This window comes from Myxocyprinus asiaticus, chromosome 43 (genome assembly GCF_019703515.2).
Source record: "Myxocyprinus asiaticus isolate MX2 ecotype Aquarium Trade chromosome 43, UBuf_Myxa_2, whole genome shotgun sequence".
Classification (NCBI taxonomy): Eukaryota; Metazoa; Chordata; class Actinopteri; order Cypriniformes; family Catostomidae; genus Myxocyprinus; species Myxocyprinus asiaticus.
This window is the reverse complement of record NC_059386.1, coordinates 28,787,417-28,801,793: the sequence shown is the minus strand read 5'-3', so window position 1 is coordinate 28,801,793 and position 14,377 is coordinate 28,787,417. Positions and strand designations below refer to the sequence as shown.

At 38.6% G+C, this 14,377-nt stretch overlaps 1 long non-coding RNA gene across 1 annotated transcript in view; it reads left to right on the top strand.

The window, feature by feature from the left end:
* The window catches only part of LOC127434042 (uncharacterized), a 43,499-nt gene extending 35,560 nt beyond the window's left edge, over positions 1-7,939 (top strand). The window contains exon 3 of the long non-coding RNA XR_007895967.1: positions 7,237-7,939. This is a non-coding gene — a long non-coding RNA (uncharacterized LOC127434042). The remainder of the gene's footprint in view (positions 1-7,236) is intronic.
* The last annotated feature ends 6,438 nt before the right edge of the window (positions 7,940-14,377 follow it).

The window sequence follows — 14,377 nt, the reverse complement described above, 5'->3', positions numbered from 1 at the left end:
GTTGTTCTGCTTTTATTTCATGAGGTCTATTCTGTTTTATTTGCATCACACGCTTTCAATCAATTACATGTTTTTGCATTGTTTCATGTTTAATTTTTGTTTTGTTTTAATTGCAATTGTTTTTCATCTCTAAGTTTTGTTTAAATTGCCATCGTTTAAAAATTGTGTTGCTTCGTCTCATTGTTTTGTTTAAATTGCCATCGTTTAAAATTTTTGTTGCTTTGTTTCATTGGTGTGTTTAAATTGTCATAGTTTTTTATTTTTCGTCTCACTGTTTTGTTTAAATTGCCATATAAATGTTTTTTGTTGCTTTGTCTCATTATTTTGTTTTAATTGCCATTGTTTTTCATTTTTGTTGCTTTGTTCCATTGGTTTGTTTAAATTGCGGTTGTTTTTTTTGTTTTTTCTCTCTTAATCTAGTTTAAATTGCCATCCTTTCTGTTACTTTGTCCCATTGTTTTGTTTAAATTGCCAGTGTTTTTCATTTTTGGTGCCTAGTTTTATTGTTGTTTAAATTGCCATTGTTTTTCATTTTTCGTCTCTACATTTTGTTTAAATTGCTAATGTTTTTCATTTTTGTTGCTTATTTTTATTGTTTTGTTTAAATTGCCATTCTTGTTAATTTTTATTGCTTCATTTAATTGTTTTGTTTGAATTGTCATGGTTTTTTGCTTTTGCGTCTCTAAGTTTTGTTTAAATTGCCCTTGTATTTTGTTTTTCATCTCTACATTTTGTTTAAATTGTCATTGTCTGTAATTTTTCTTGCTTGTTTTTATTTTTATAGTTTTGTTTAAATTTACATTTTACATTTGCATTTTATGCATTTGGCAGACGCTTTTATCCAAAGCAACTTACAGTGCACTTATTACAGGGACAACCCCCATGGAGCAACCTGGAGTTAAGTGCCTTGCTCAAGGAAAAAATGGTGGTGGCTTTGGAGACTGCACCGGCAACCTTCTGCTTACCAGTTCTGTACTTTAGCCCACTACGCCTCCACCACTCCACAAATTGCCTTTGTTGTTCATTTTTGTTCATTTTTGCTCCATTTCATTGTTTGTTTGAATTGTAGTGGTTGTTCTCTTTTCCGTCTCTAAGTTTTGTTTACATTTTTTTTTTATTTTTTATTTTTTAACTACACTTAAAAAAAAAAAATGCTATAACAGCTGTTGTATTGCTTGCTTATCTGTGCATGTTTGATAATTTCATATAAATCGACGAATCGCTTCACTGTGGCGGTCAAACACATCTCAGCGGCTGTGTGCATGGGGTGGCGGCCCTTGTCAAATCAGTTGCGAAAATGTTGTCACAATATTGTGACAGACAGATTGTCGTGTGGCTGTAGAGAGCGCTGTGGAGAGCCAGACGCCATTTCTGGCTGCTGGCTGGCTGCGTTTTTTAGAGCCTTCGGAGAAAGTGAGAGATTGATCAGTGCAGAGTGGAAGAGGAGGGAGAGAGAGAGAGAACGACAGAGGGGGAGGGTTCTCGCTGCAGAATCCACCGCTCGCTGGCACTCAGTCATACTGAGAGAGCAAGAGACGGTCTCGCAGACGGCCCAGGTACACAGGTACAGAGACGCCCAGGACAGGTGTCTGGACCAGAGGAGGAAGAGGAGGAGGTGTTTGGGTGAGTTTGTCACCAGCATAAGGTGTGTATCAGACTGATGTGTGGGGTGACAGTGACAGGAACGATGTGCATTAGTCCTGATGAAGATGATGATGATGGTTTAGTCTGGAGTGTATGCCTTCGGTCACAAAGTCCAGGACGTCTCGCTCTCTCTGTCCTCTCTTTTACTCTCTATCTCACGTTTTTCTTTTTCATGAAGAAAGCAGACACAGGTTTGAAGGTAGACAGTGTGTGTGCGTTCATGGTGTGTGTGAGGCACGTGGCAGCCGCTATCATTTCCGGAAGTGTCCACACTGTCTGCTCCCTAAGGATAAGCAATGCTGCTTGTTTGTGAGGGGGGAGGAGTCTTAAAGGTGTGTGTGTGCTAGATGTGCATTTGTAGTGTAAATTACATGCATGTTTTGGCTGCCGTCTGCACTATTGGATTCGCTTGCCAGCGTTGTGTGTCAGTGTGAGGTTGCATGATCTCGTCTTCACAAAGTCACAACTTATTTCTGAAGCCCGTCGGTGGGGGGGGGTTTCAGGCAGTGTGCGTCTGGGTGGGTGGGTGTATGGATGTGTGTGGGGGGGGGTGTACATGGAGCTCTAACACAAGCCTTGCAAGAAGCTCTGGCGGCATCCAATCCGATTGTGTCTTTTCTTTGTTAATTTTGCCTCAACAATGGGTAAACGGCGACAATCGTTGCTGATCAGTTGTCGTTTTTCCTATGTTTTTTGGTGTAATGGAGTCAGTGGAGGGAGACGAGAATGTAGACACAAACAGACAGACAGACACACACACACACAGACGTTCATGTCTGAAGCTGCAGACAGAGGCCAGCGGTTCTGCTAGTAAATGCTCACAAGAGATCCTGAGGATGAGAAACATTCTCTATTGACAAAAAGGATTGATAGAGACAGACAGAGAGAGAGATACAGACTGACCATTTGACCAGAGGGTTTTCTCAACCAACAGAGGCTAGTTTGAGCTGGACTGCCCTTATCCCGATCCGTGTCAGCCCTGTTCGACGGACAGCTTCCGATCCGATTTCTTTTCACCTTTTCTGATGAAATTATGTTTTTGACCGTCTGCTTTTGTGTGCATTGCGTTTGGTGCATGACATATAACTGTGTGTGGTGCAAAGCTCCTGTTGAGCCACTGGGAATGCTGGGAGAACTTATTTGCATAGGCCGAACAAAAATTTGACAAAGTCTAATAAATGAGTAGGAAGGACGTTCGCCGGACAGAGAGGACAGACGAGGACATGCGCTAAGGCGTATAAGCAGGCGTACGTGAGTGTGTGTTTGTGTGTGTGTGTGTGTGTGTGTGTGTGTGTGTGTGTGTGTGTGCCACTAGACTGTGCGGACACCGCTGCACTCTTCCTGGTCCCTGAGACCCTAACTTGTGAGCTTTGTGTGCTAATATCACAGGTTAGGCTCTTGGGACCTGGGCAGAGAGCAAGAGCACGCGATCCCTGACCGTGTTCCATATGAGACGGACGTGGGACGGATGTCTGTGAGAGTTAAGAGAGAAACAGGAAAGAAACCAGGAGGGAACGAAGATGCGGCATTGGCTTGAGTCTCAGAGACTAAATGTTCACCATCATAATGATGATAGTTTTTTGGTCTGCAAATTTCTCAATAAAGACTCAAACTTGTACTTGTGCAGAGATTTTTTGCTTGATCGCAAGCCGGTGAGGGGTACAGAAGAGGGTCGACGTGCTAATCGCTCGGTCTGGCTGTCTGATCGCCACTGCAGCTCATCTATAACAGACCTTTATCGCATCGACGGGAGGAGGAAGGGTAGAATTTATCGGTTTTTCCCAGACATTACCTCTATTACTTGGGCAAATAACAATAGACTATCAGTCGCGATAAAAGTTATCTGATATTTCTATTACATTACCTTTTTGCTTTCTGGAATCTTGAATTTAGTTTTCCTGCTTTCCTGGACTTTGTAGGCAAAGGTTTTTTTCTTAAATGAAGGTGAAAATGGTAATGAATAGCTCTTTTCTCAGCACCTGTACTCAACATATTCTTACAAATACAACATGTTTTATGTTGTTTTTTGTTCAAACCACTGATATAAGATTTGCCTGATGCACATATATATTTCTTGTCTGATTTATGCTGTTTAAATAAATGAGCAACATATTGCACCAACATATGCTGTCTCCTCCTATGAGCACTTTTTTAAACTGTCTCTATGAATTGAGTTTAAAGTTTCTTTTTTTAGCTTAGCAATAGAAGGGTTGAATTGATGCATACGACACATAAAAAAGCACATTGTAAATCACAAAATTAAATACTTTTATTACAGTTCTGAACCTTGTGTGGACCAAAGTCTGAGGTTAGCTGAACAGAAGGCTTGCAGATTATTTTATTTACTGGAACAGCCCACAGGCGTCCATGTTTATGGATCTCAATGTGTCATCACAATTTTTTAACACAAGAAATGTCTTAAGAAATGACATTGAACTCCAGAAGTGCAGTAGTTTAAGGTCAATTGGCACAACATTGTGCACTCTTTCCTGTCTTTCTCTTTCCTTAAGAAATGAACTCATTACGTGTTAAGTCTGGCTTTGTTCTTTACCTCCCTGGAGTATTTAACTTTTTTAACCCTAATTTTGCTAAATTACCAACATTAGAAACATAGTTTCAAAACAATTGATTTCCTCTATTACTCTCTCTCTCTCTCACTCTCTCTCTCTCTCTCTCTCTCTCTCTCTCTCTCTTTCTAATTATATTTTTCCCCTGCTTGGTTTGGCGCTGAACAATGGCGGATGCCAACTAATCAGGCTGGGTCGGTGCCACGAAGCTCCCGGCACTAGCTGAAGCTCTGCCATGCTCTGTGCATACCAAGCAGTCAGCCACGACCACTCGAATGCCAGCCTGGTGCCCACCGCAGGGCCAGACAGTTTTATTATGATCTGTCTGACACTCAGTACAGGCTGGCAGTGCCAACATAAAGATGAAATCTTCCACGCTGTTCACACTCTAGCGGTCAACTGAACAAGGCCATAAATGCTCCCTCATCCACACACACACAGAGCCATCAGCCAGATGAGAAATGGAACAAAGACTGGATCCTGCCAGGAATGAAGATTTTGTTATTTAATAAATGGGCGAGTTCTGCAGTGGTCCAGCAAGCGTCGGCTCTGATGTTTCAGCTTCAGTGGCGTAGTTTCATATTTACATTCTTGGCTGACAGCACATCAGATATGGGTGTATCAGAGCAAAAAATGGTTAGTTTTCTGGCTGATAAGTTTGGCCGGCATTTTCAGACAGACAGACATCCAGAGATAGATAGACAGAGCTGCTGACAGACAGATAAATAGACATGCAGACATACAGAGAGTCAAATAGACCACCATACTGAATGCGCAGACAGGGTGAATCAATCAATCAATGTAAAATATAAATAAACCTGTAATGATTTAGGATCAATAATATTATTATTATATACAGTTTCCCAAATGTTTGTCTAAATTGTCTGTCTGTCAGAGTGTCTGTGTGAAAGAAAGAATGAGAGTGATTTTAAAATCTTTTTATTTACAGTCTTTTTTCTATTGTTACAGTATATTAAGCATAAATTAAAATAGGCCTATATTTAGTATTAAACATATTTTAACATTTAAAATCAACTTCATATAAATGCTGTAAAAGTATTGTTCTTACTTGTATCTTAGTTCATATTTACTGTTGCGTTAACTGTATAAAATGTATACAACCATATGGTAATTACCAGAATGTAACAGAGAAACACAACATGTACTGACAGATCTAATACATTTATAAATATGAAACTCACATAATCTGATATAAAATCATTTAATTAAAGAATCACAGTCTTCTTTGTTTTAGACTGCAAAAAATAATAATAAATTAATTAAGCAATAAACGTCAGGCGATAAAACCAGCCATAGAGGACTGCGAATTTAAAGAGCTTGCCAATGGTGTGTGAGAGTAAGTGTGTGTGTGTGTGTCCTCCCTAACAGCGTGTGGTTTAAATAAACTTAACATTTGTCTGGGATAAAGGTACTGAAATAGATTAGGAGCTGAGAGCTCAGTTGGGAGAAACTGCAGGAGCTGGATGAATTTACAGGATAACAAGATATTTTAAATTTTTTTAATTTTTTTTCATTGGTTTTTGGGAATTGTTGTTCTGCATGGTGACTGCGCAGGTCAGAGGAGACAATTGGCAGTTCTCACTGCAGGTGTAGAAATAACAGATGCATATGTAGGAAAGGGCTGTCACGATGTCCAGACACCGAAAGACAGACAAATACTGGCACTTCAGTGCAGTCTGCTAAACAAATGTCACAGGACTCATTTGCTTACAGAACTAGAGATGCACAATATATCGGAGACCATATTGGTGTCTGGCAATCGGGTCCGATTTAAGATATCTGGTCACATTTGACCATAGAACTTGAGATGCACGATGTATCACTGACCATATCAGTACCTGCCAATATTTGCTAATTGTCTATCAGATTTTAGAGATCAAGTCAAATTTGCTCACAGGATTAGAGATGCACAATATATCGCTGACCATATCTGTATAAGGAAATATTTGCTTAATATTGGGTCAGATTAGGCCAGTAATTGATGCAAAAAATGTCAGGGCTTTTTTCCCCCAGTTATACACAGTCTACCTGTATATTTCAAAAGTACTAAACAGTTGTCAATGCATGATTTTTCTCGCAAAGTTTTACCGTAGAATAGTTTTACAAGTTTAACTGCATTGGCATTTGGGTGTCATCGAAATAGTTATTTAGATAAATAAAGAGTCATTATTTACTCACACTCATGATGTTCAAACATGTATGCTGTTTTTTTTTTTTTTTTTTAATAGACTCGTTAGCTCTTGCCATACAATGACAAAAAACATCCTAAAAGTACACCTTAAAAGTATCTATGTGACTGTATCCAATACAGACAGAAATTGAAGTCGTTATTCACCAATAATCTTTACTTCCGCCAAAGCTCACATCTAGTCAATGCCCAGATTTTGTAAAACGATGGTGCGGCGACATTACTGAAGCCAAAACAACATTGATTCTCATGTGTGTAGTAAATTAACACAATGTGGCAGTTTTTAATTCTTGACACAGAATGCTGGCTAGACACAAGCTTTGAGAAGGTCAAGATTATCAGTGGATAATGGCTAGAAATTCAGTCCATGCACAAAACCTATTGTATGACTTCAGAAGACTTGGAATGTATCGCATGTCATTGTATGGCCAAAAGCTGCCAAAAGATTCTTTAAAATGTTCTACTTTTGGGTTCCATGCAAAAAAAACAGCATACGGATTTGAAATGGCAAGAGGGTGACTAAATAATGACAGAATTTTAATTCTCAGGTGAACTATTCCTTTAAGTAATGGGTAATTTTTGGCACGCTAGTCTAGAGAAGCTATGTCCACATGGCCTGTCACTCATAAACTCTTATCATTCCCAATTTTTCCCTGCACTCTGTACCCTGTGACTGCCTGTCCTCTCTCTGTGATGTCTGCAGTACTGCTGTGAAGGCGTTGCCTAGGAAACGCAGTATCTGTCTGGCAGCGTACTGGAGTTACTGAACCACAACTGGCTTTTTGCTTTAGAAGATAATTAGACTCTGTCTCACAGGTTTCTCTTGGCTGATGGGACTCCAGTGGAACCTGCGGCTGCTCTGAGCATCTTCCTTTCATCAGAGCTTTTAACTCGTCAGATGGTGGTTAGAGGCGGCCGCAGGTGCTCCCTTTACCTGGACGAAATGCAGTGTGAGCCCCTGCTCTCCACAAACACACACACACACACACACCTTACTCAAGCAGACATCTTTTTGTTCTTTAGCACAAAGTGAGCTCTGCTAGAGATAAACCTGTCTCTGCATCCTAAAATGAACTCACTCTCTTTGTCACTCTCTAAAATATATATATATATATATATATATATATATATATATACACATACATACAAAGATTCCAGCCAAACAAGCTCATTCCGTATAGGAAATTAGTGTCCGAACTAATCAGTCAGATTAATTTGTTGTTATTTTGGACTAATTGCTGTAATTAATGGTTTTAATTGCTGTAATTTTCTCTTTTATAGGTGTAGAGGGCTGATGATGCATTATTTTTAGCTTGTGGGTAAGTCATACTTTTTTTCCAGCTGTACTGCGCAAACCATAATTCATTTTGTACCTGAGCAGCTGTTATTTATATTCTTTTGTTTTTTTTTAAATAGGCATTCTTGTTGTATTCTTATTTATTTACTAATGAACAGTTGTGGGACAAAAAAGTGTATGGTTATGTTTACATGATGTGTTAAATAAAGACATGAAAACGTATCACTGTTTATATGTTATTTAAGGAGAATGTGTTTGTGTGTTGTTGTGAATTTGTTGAAGATCACATCAAAGTTGATGGCCAGGTAAAAACAGAGGGTGCACATACTTTTCCTGCAACTATATGTATTCTTACATTACAATAAATACATAATGAATCCATAAACTAGAAAAAAAAAAATCCCACAGTGCATGTACTGCAGAAATAAAGCATTGTGTGTTTGTAAGTGTACTGTAGCAGTTTCAGCAGGTAAGTTTGCCACACACACACACACACACATTCCCGCATTAAAAGAGGCGGGGATTTGAGACAGACCCTTTGACTTTCTGCTCTCAGACATACACAAAAAAAAGAAAACAACGCAAATGCATGCAAACACTTTTAAACACTCTCAAACCACAAATGTCCACTAAAGCCTGTTTAATCTCTCTCTTTTTTTTTTTTTTTTATGTAGATTTTCAGGACTTCCTTAAAAATTCTATTGAGATTTCTTATCTCCTTTTTTGTGCAGTGTTTTTTGGGAGAGGCCGGTTATTAATTTGGCACTGACCTACTGTATACATCTTTGTAGAGTTTAGTATTAATGGTCAAAGACATAAATCAAAATGGTGAAACAGTAACACTGGTGTCTCTCTTTTTCCATTAACACATGAAATCATAAAAATATTCCAACTGCTTGTATATAACGTGGAATATGTGCACAAATGAAGGTGGAAGTAACTGAGTTTGTTTGTGTAAACACATTAAAGGTTGTAGCAGCAACATCACAGCATTAGTTACATGTGTGAGTGTTTGCACACAACCTTGCTGGCTTTGTGAAGTTGTGTGTGTCCAACCCTGTGTGCTTGCAGACGTGTGTGTGTACATGTTTATACTACATTGTGAGTACCAAATGTCCCCACAAGGATGGTAAAACCTGAGATCACCTACCTTGTGGGGCCCAGCCAGCAGTCCCCACAAGAGAAATGGCTTATTAAACATACTAAACAATGTTTTTATTTTTTTTAAAAATGTAAAAATGCAAAAAGGTTTCTGTGAGGGTTAGGTATAGGGGTAGGGTTATGGTTAGGGGATAGAAATTATCGTTAGATCTGTATAAAATCCATAAAATGCATGGAAGTTTATGTTGAGTCCCCACAATGGTGGGTGTGTGTGTGTGTGCTCCATGTGTCGCTCTCTCCTCCCGTTGAGCGGCCGGCCAGGCTGCAGATATCATCCATCTCCTTGTCACAAAGCGCTGGGGTTGCTGGGTAGGCAGCAGACAGCCACTCTGCGCTGAGGATGGGAGCTGAATCCTAATTCTGCCACTCCTCTCCCCCACCTCCCACGACGGAAAATCGTTAACCTCAGGATCGGAGAACAAAGCGGAGAGCTCTAGCCAGCTAACTGCTGTAAATACAAAATGCCCCCCTCCCATAACCATACAATAAACGAAGTCTCAGAAACATCCTGAAAACATGCAAGTACCTCAAGATTTACGGCTTTTAGTTTATCTGAGGTTTTTTGACGAAAATATTGCATTATGATATGATTACAAAGATGATTCTGATGCCATCAGCACTGTTAAAGGTTGATACTTTTGTTCCCTAATGTATTTGTATTTGTCACATTATGTATTCAGGTTGAGTCATGTGAAATTATATTTTTAAACTGAATAAAACTAGTTAATTTAGATTTACAACTCGAGAAATAATAAAGATGAAATTTAACCTGAAAAAAAAATGTATACATTTTTACACTGTGTTTATTCTGAGGCCTGTAGAAACCCTACTCCTACCCCGGCAAGTGTCCATCATTTTAAAGATATATTTTAAGTTACTATTTATTTCTTTAGTTGTTAAATTTTGTTACAATTACTTTGTGTACCTTTATGCTAATGAGCTACTTGCGGGAAGGATTGTTTATTTACGCTCGGCTTATAACAGAAGCCTTCTGGTTTTGTCGTGTCATCTCGCTCTCACTGATGTCTGTTTTGGAGTGAGTTAAAGTCTCTTTTGTCATAGATCCAGTGATCTGTTTGCTCAGGCTGTTGAGCAGCTATTTGACTGCAGCTCTCCGCGCAAGGGCATGAATTCTGTTATAGCTCTTGGAAGTCACCAGGCACAGACCTCTTTGTTGTTTTGAACTCGATGGACCCTCCTGAGTCTGTAGGCCTGGGAAACAGATCCGGTCCCACACACAAAGGAAACTTTGATTCAAGGGTGAGTAAAACAAATGCACTGCTTGTACGTTATCAAAATCTACTGGCCTTTCATCTGAAGTTCAGTCCCAAGGGATCTTCCATAAAAAAAAAGAGGAAAGAAAAACTAAATTATCTTCGATGCAAGCTAAACTATCATCTTCTAAGAGTTACAAACCAAGCGCATGAGTCCTGAAGTCCAAAGTAAACAGCTGAAAGCAAGAAGAGGAAGATATGCACAGATATTGAGTGTTATCTGGAAATTCAGGTCTGTTTACTATGTCATAAACTCTTCACCCTGAGTGCCCGAATCCTTACCATGTCACCTGATTGGGTTTGCTATGAGTAAAATTAATAGTATAAAAATAAAATAAAATCTGTCCTGAAGACTTTCCAATTCCATATGACCTTCTTTCTTCTATGGAATTCAAAAGGAGAAGTTTAGCATAATGTTAACACTGCTCTTTTCCAATGAAAGTGAATAGGGACTGGGACGGTCAACCATAATAGTTGTCCATGTGACTCACAATCTATATTCTACGTTTTCTTAAGTCAATATATATACACAGTATATTGGTTAGGAAAAGACTGCAATTAAATGGTTATTCACAGAACATCTTGCCTTTCCCAGCAGCTCTCAAATCTCATTAGAGCTCATTGACGTCAAACCTGGAGCGATGTGTCGTGAGGCACCACATTTTAATGTACGCAAATACTTTCAACTCATCTCTCAAGTGTATTCAAAGAACAAGAAACTGGTGTACAGTAAATACACTTACAATAGAGGCTTAAAGGGATTGTTCGCCCAAAAAGGAAAATTCTCTCATCATTTACTCACTTTCATGCCATCTCAGATGTTTATGACTTCCTTTCTTCTGCAGAACACAAATTAAGATTTTTAGAAGAATATCTCTGTAGGTCCATACAATGCAAGTGAATGGTGACCAGACATTTTAAGCTCCATAAATCACATAAAGGCAGCATAAAAGTAATCCATATGACATCAGTGGTTTAAGAAAGTGAAAGTGGAGATTTATAGTAAAAAAGGACTTAAATGTTTATCTGTTTCTCACCCACACCTATCACATTGCTTCTGAAGACATAGATTTAACCAATGGAATCATATGGATTACTTTTATGCTGCCTTTATGTAATTTATGGAGCTTAAAAGGTCTGGTCACCATTCACTTGCATTGTGAGAACCTACAGAGCTGAGATATTCTTCTAAAAATCTTCATTTGTGTTCTGCAGAAGAAAGAAAGTCATACACATCTGGGATGGCATGAGGGTGAGTGAATGATCAGAGAATTTTATTTATTTATTTTTTGGGGTGAACTGTCCCTTTAACAGGCAAACAAGCTGGAAGATTTACATCTGAAACGTGAAACTCTTTTTTTTATTTTTTTGTTAAAGCACTTACATAAATTCCTCATTAAATTATATTTGTTATTTGAGCTGTAAATTTGTATAAATCATCCTTTTGATTTGGAACTACTTTTCTAGGTGGAGGAACATCCAGCTATGTGCTGACGGAATTCAAGTGGGCGGGGTTTGCAGTTGTGCGGCCATGCACACACAGTTACGTCATGTCTATTCATAGTATTGTGTGTATACCAAGTGAAAGAAGCCAAATTTACTTTTTTAGCTGATCATGACATGATTTGATCTATTTGACTTTTCGTAGACAGTGTTGGCAAGTGATTCTATCACACCTGTCTCATGCTGACAGATTCTGTTTAAGTCTTATGTTTCATATTTTTGAAACCGCATGATAGTGGATAATAACATTCACAACCACAGTTGGCATGGTGGAGGGTTTTCCTGCGTTTCATGAGTATGTACATGGGAAGAGCAGCTCAAAGGCCACATGTCTCCTGTCGTTCAGCTGCTCAGCGATGCATGTTCTTCTCCATGAGCTCTTATACAAACACTCATACAGCTGTGTGTTAGACATGAGCGCTCTCATCTGCTGCAGCCCAGGATCTGACAGCCGAACCCAGCCAGAACATGTGGAGAACTTTTATAGCACGCAAACAGATAGAGCCACCCAGCTGTGGTGGGTGGGCAACCTGTCTGATGGACAAGATGCTTGTTGGAGTGAGTGTCCTGATCACAGGACAGCTGTGAAAGTTCAATGGTCTGTGAGATCTATCAACATGTTGACTCACACCTTTATGTTGCAGCAGTTTGCAACATCAACAGAGCCACAAACATGTCTTGGTATGGTGGGATATATCTCCAAACTCAGTCGAATCCAACAAATCCAATTAAATCTAAGTCAACAGGGTCAAAAACTTGAGTGATTTAATCCATGTCTGACAAAGCAATAGGGTTAGGGCTAACCCTAACCTGCTTTGGGTGAAAAACAGACCAAAATGTAAGTCCTTGTTCACTTTAAATCTCTATAAATCTTATGAATCATGCACACTATGATAATTTATTAACAATGTAAATAGGGTCATGTTGACTTTAACCACTTTCACATTTATTTCCATTGTGGCTGTACCACAGGAGTCTTTTTTTTTTAACGAGCAGGAGTACAAAACATGGGCTGCAGTGTTATTGCAGCCTGAAGACCATTGACCTACACTCCCACTTTTCCAGAATTATTATTATGAAGTTTGTGTTGCCATGGCAATGAAATGGCTGTAGTGTTATTGGTCAGCTCAGGTGAGTTATCTGACCCCCAGGCTCTGGTTGACCAGACATACTGATGACAAATCAGCACTTCACACTTATAAACTCTACCTGGAACACTAACTTCTGACCAGCAATAAAGCAACAGAGATATGGAATTGCAGTTGAATCATTCTCCAGTTTAGTGAAAGTGACATTCAATGCACACTGAGCGATTAAGTCTTAAAGGGATAGTTCACACAAAAATGACAATTCTGTCATTTACCCAAATGACAGCTTCAGTCACAATTCACTTTCATTGCATCTTTGCTCTCAAGTTGGGGTACTCGAGTTCGGACTCGAGTCACTAGTCCAATTTTAATGGACTTGGACTTGTCACGGACTCCGATGCATTTTTACTCGGACTCGAGCCTTTCGGACTTGGAATTTTTTTCCAAGATCGACAGAGTCCATGGCATTTGTGATGCAATGAAAAACAAACAAATGAAAAAATAACATAACATAGGGTGACCATATGTCCTCTTTTCCCCAGACATGTCCTCTTTTTCAGACCTGAAAAAAGCGTCCGGCCAGGATTTCAAAATTGCCTCTAAATGTCTGGGATTTGGCTTTGTCTTTATATTGATGTGCTCTCTACAGTTAGTACTATCATACATTCTGTGTATTTTATACTGCGCATCAGTTTTCACGCGTGATTATTCTGGCTGAGAACAGCAGTGTGCACTTTTTCAAAGTACTTTTTTATCTCTCTTGCCCGTGTGCCCATACTGTATGTGCGTGCAGGAAAGAGATCGCCATTCGCCAGACGTGCTCTGTCGCTCTCATCCAGAAATATCAATAACGTAAGTACACTTTAAAAAGTATGTTTAACTCTGCAAATTATTAAATAGAACACATGTTTTATCAGACTCACACTTACTACGCAAAGTCATTTCTAACTGAAAATGTTGACTATTTTGAGACAAAATCAAATTTACTACATATCAGGAACATTTAAACTAATATGACGGATGAAATAGACCATGATGGAAATTGTACAACTCAGTCCGTCACATATTTGTATATAGCGCAACCTCTGTGTGTTACCTGTAAAGCTGGCACTTGCGTTTCAATGGTAAAAAAGTCAGAAAATACAATGAAGAACACAAGTGAGGGGAGAAGTCTCTATTCACCTATTATCCATACTAAATATAATGTGAAAAGAAACATCAGCCCAAGGTGAGTTTGTCAAAAATTTGATCTTGACTTTAGGGATGTAGGCTACACCTGGACACAGCAGGAGGACTGAAAATTGTGAAGTGTATTACTGTAGTATATAAATATTTTTTTAATGGTATCTGATCTTTTCTGTTTTTATTTTCTGTTGTTGTATTTAATTTTATGGGCATTATTAAATGTTTTAATATGACCATTTATTAAATGTATTAAATACATTAAATGTATTTAATTAATTACATTAAATGTATTTCACCCATAATTTTAGATTAAACTAAACTATATAGAATGGACAAATTGAAAATGAAGTAGAAATTCAAAATAATAATAACTCTGGTTTTAATGACTAATGCAGCTTTCACTTTCTTTAGTCTATGTTTGAGTGGAGGGGAAAAGCAACAAATAATTG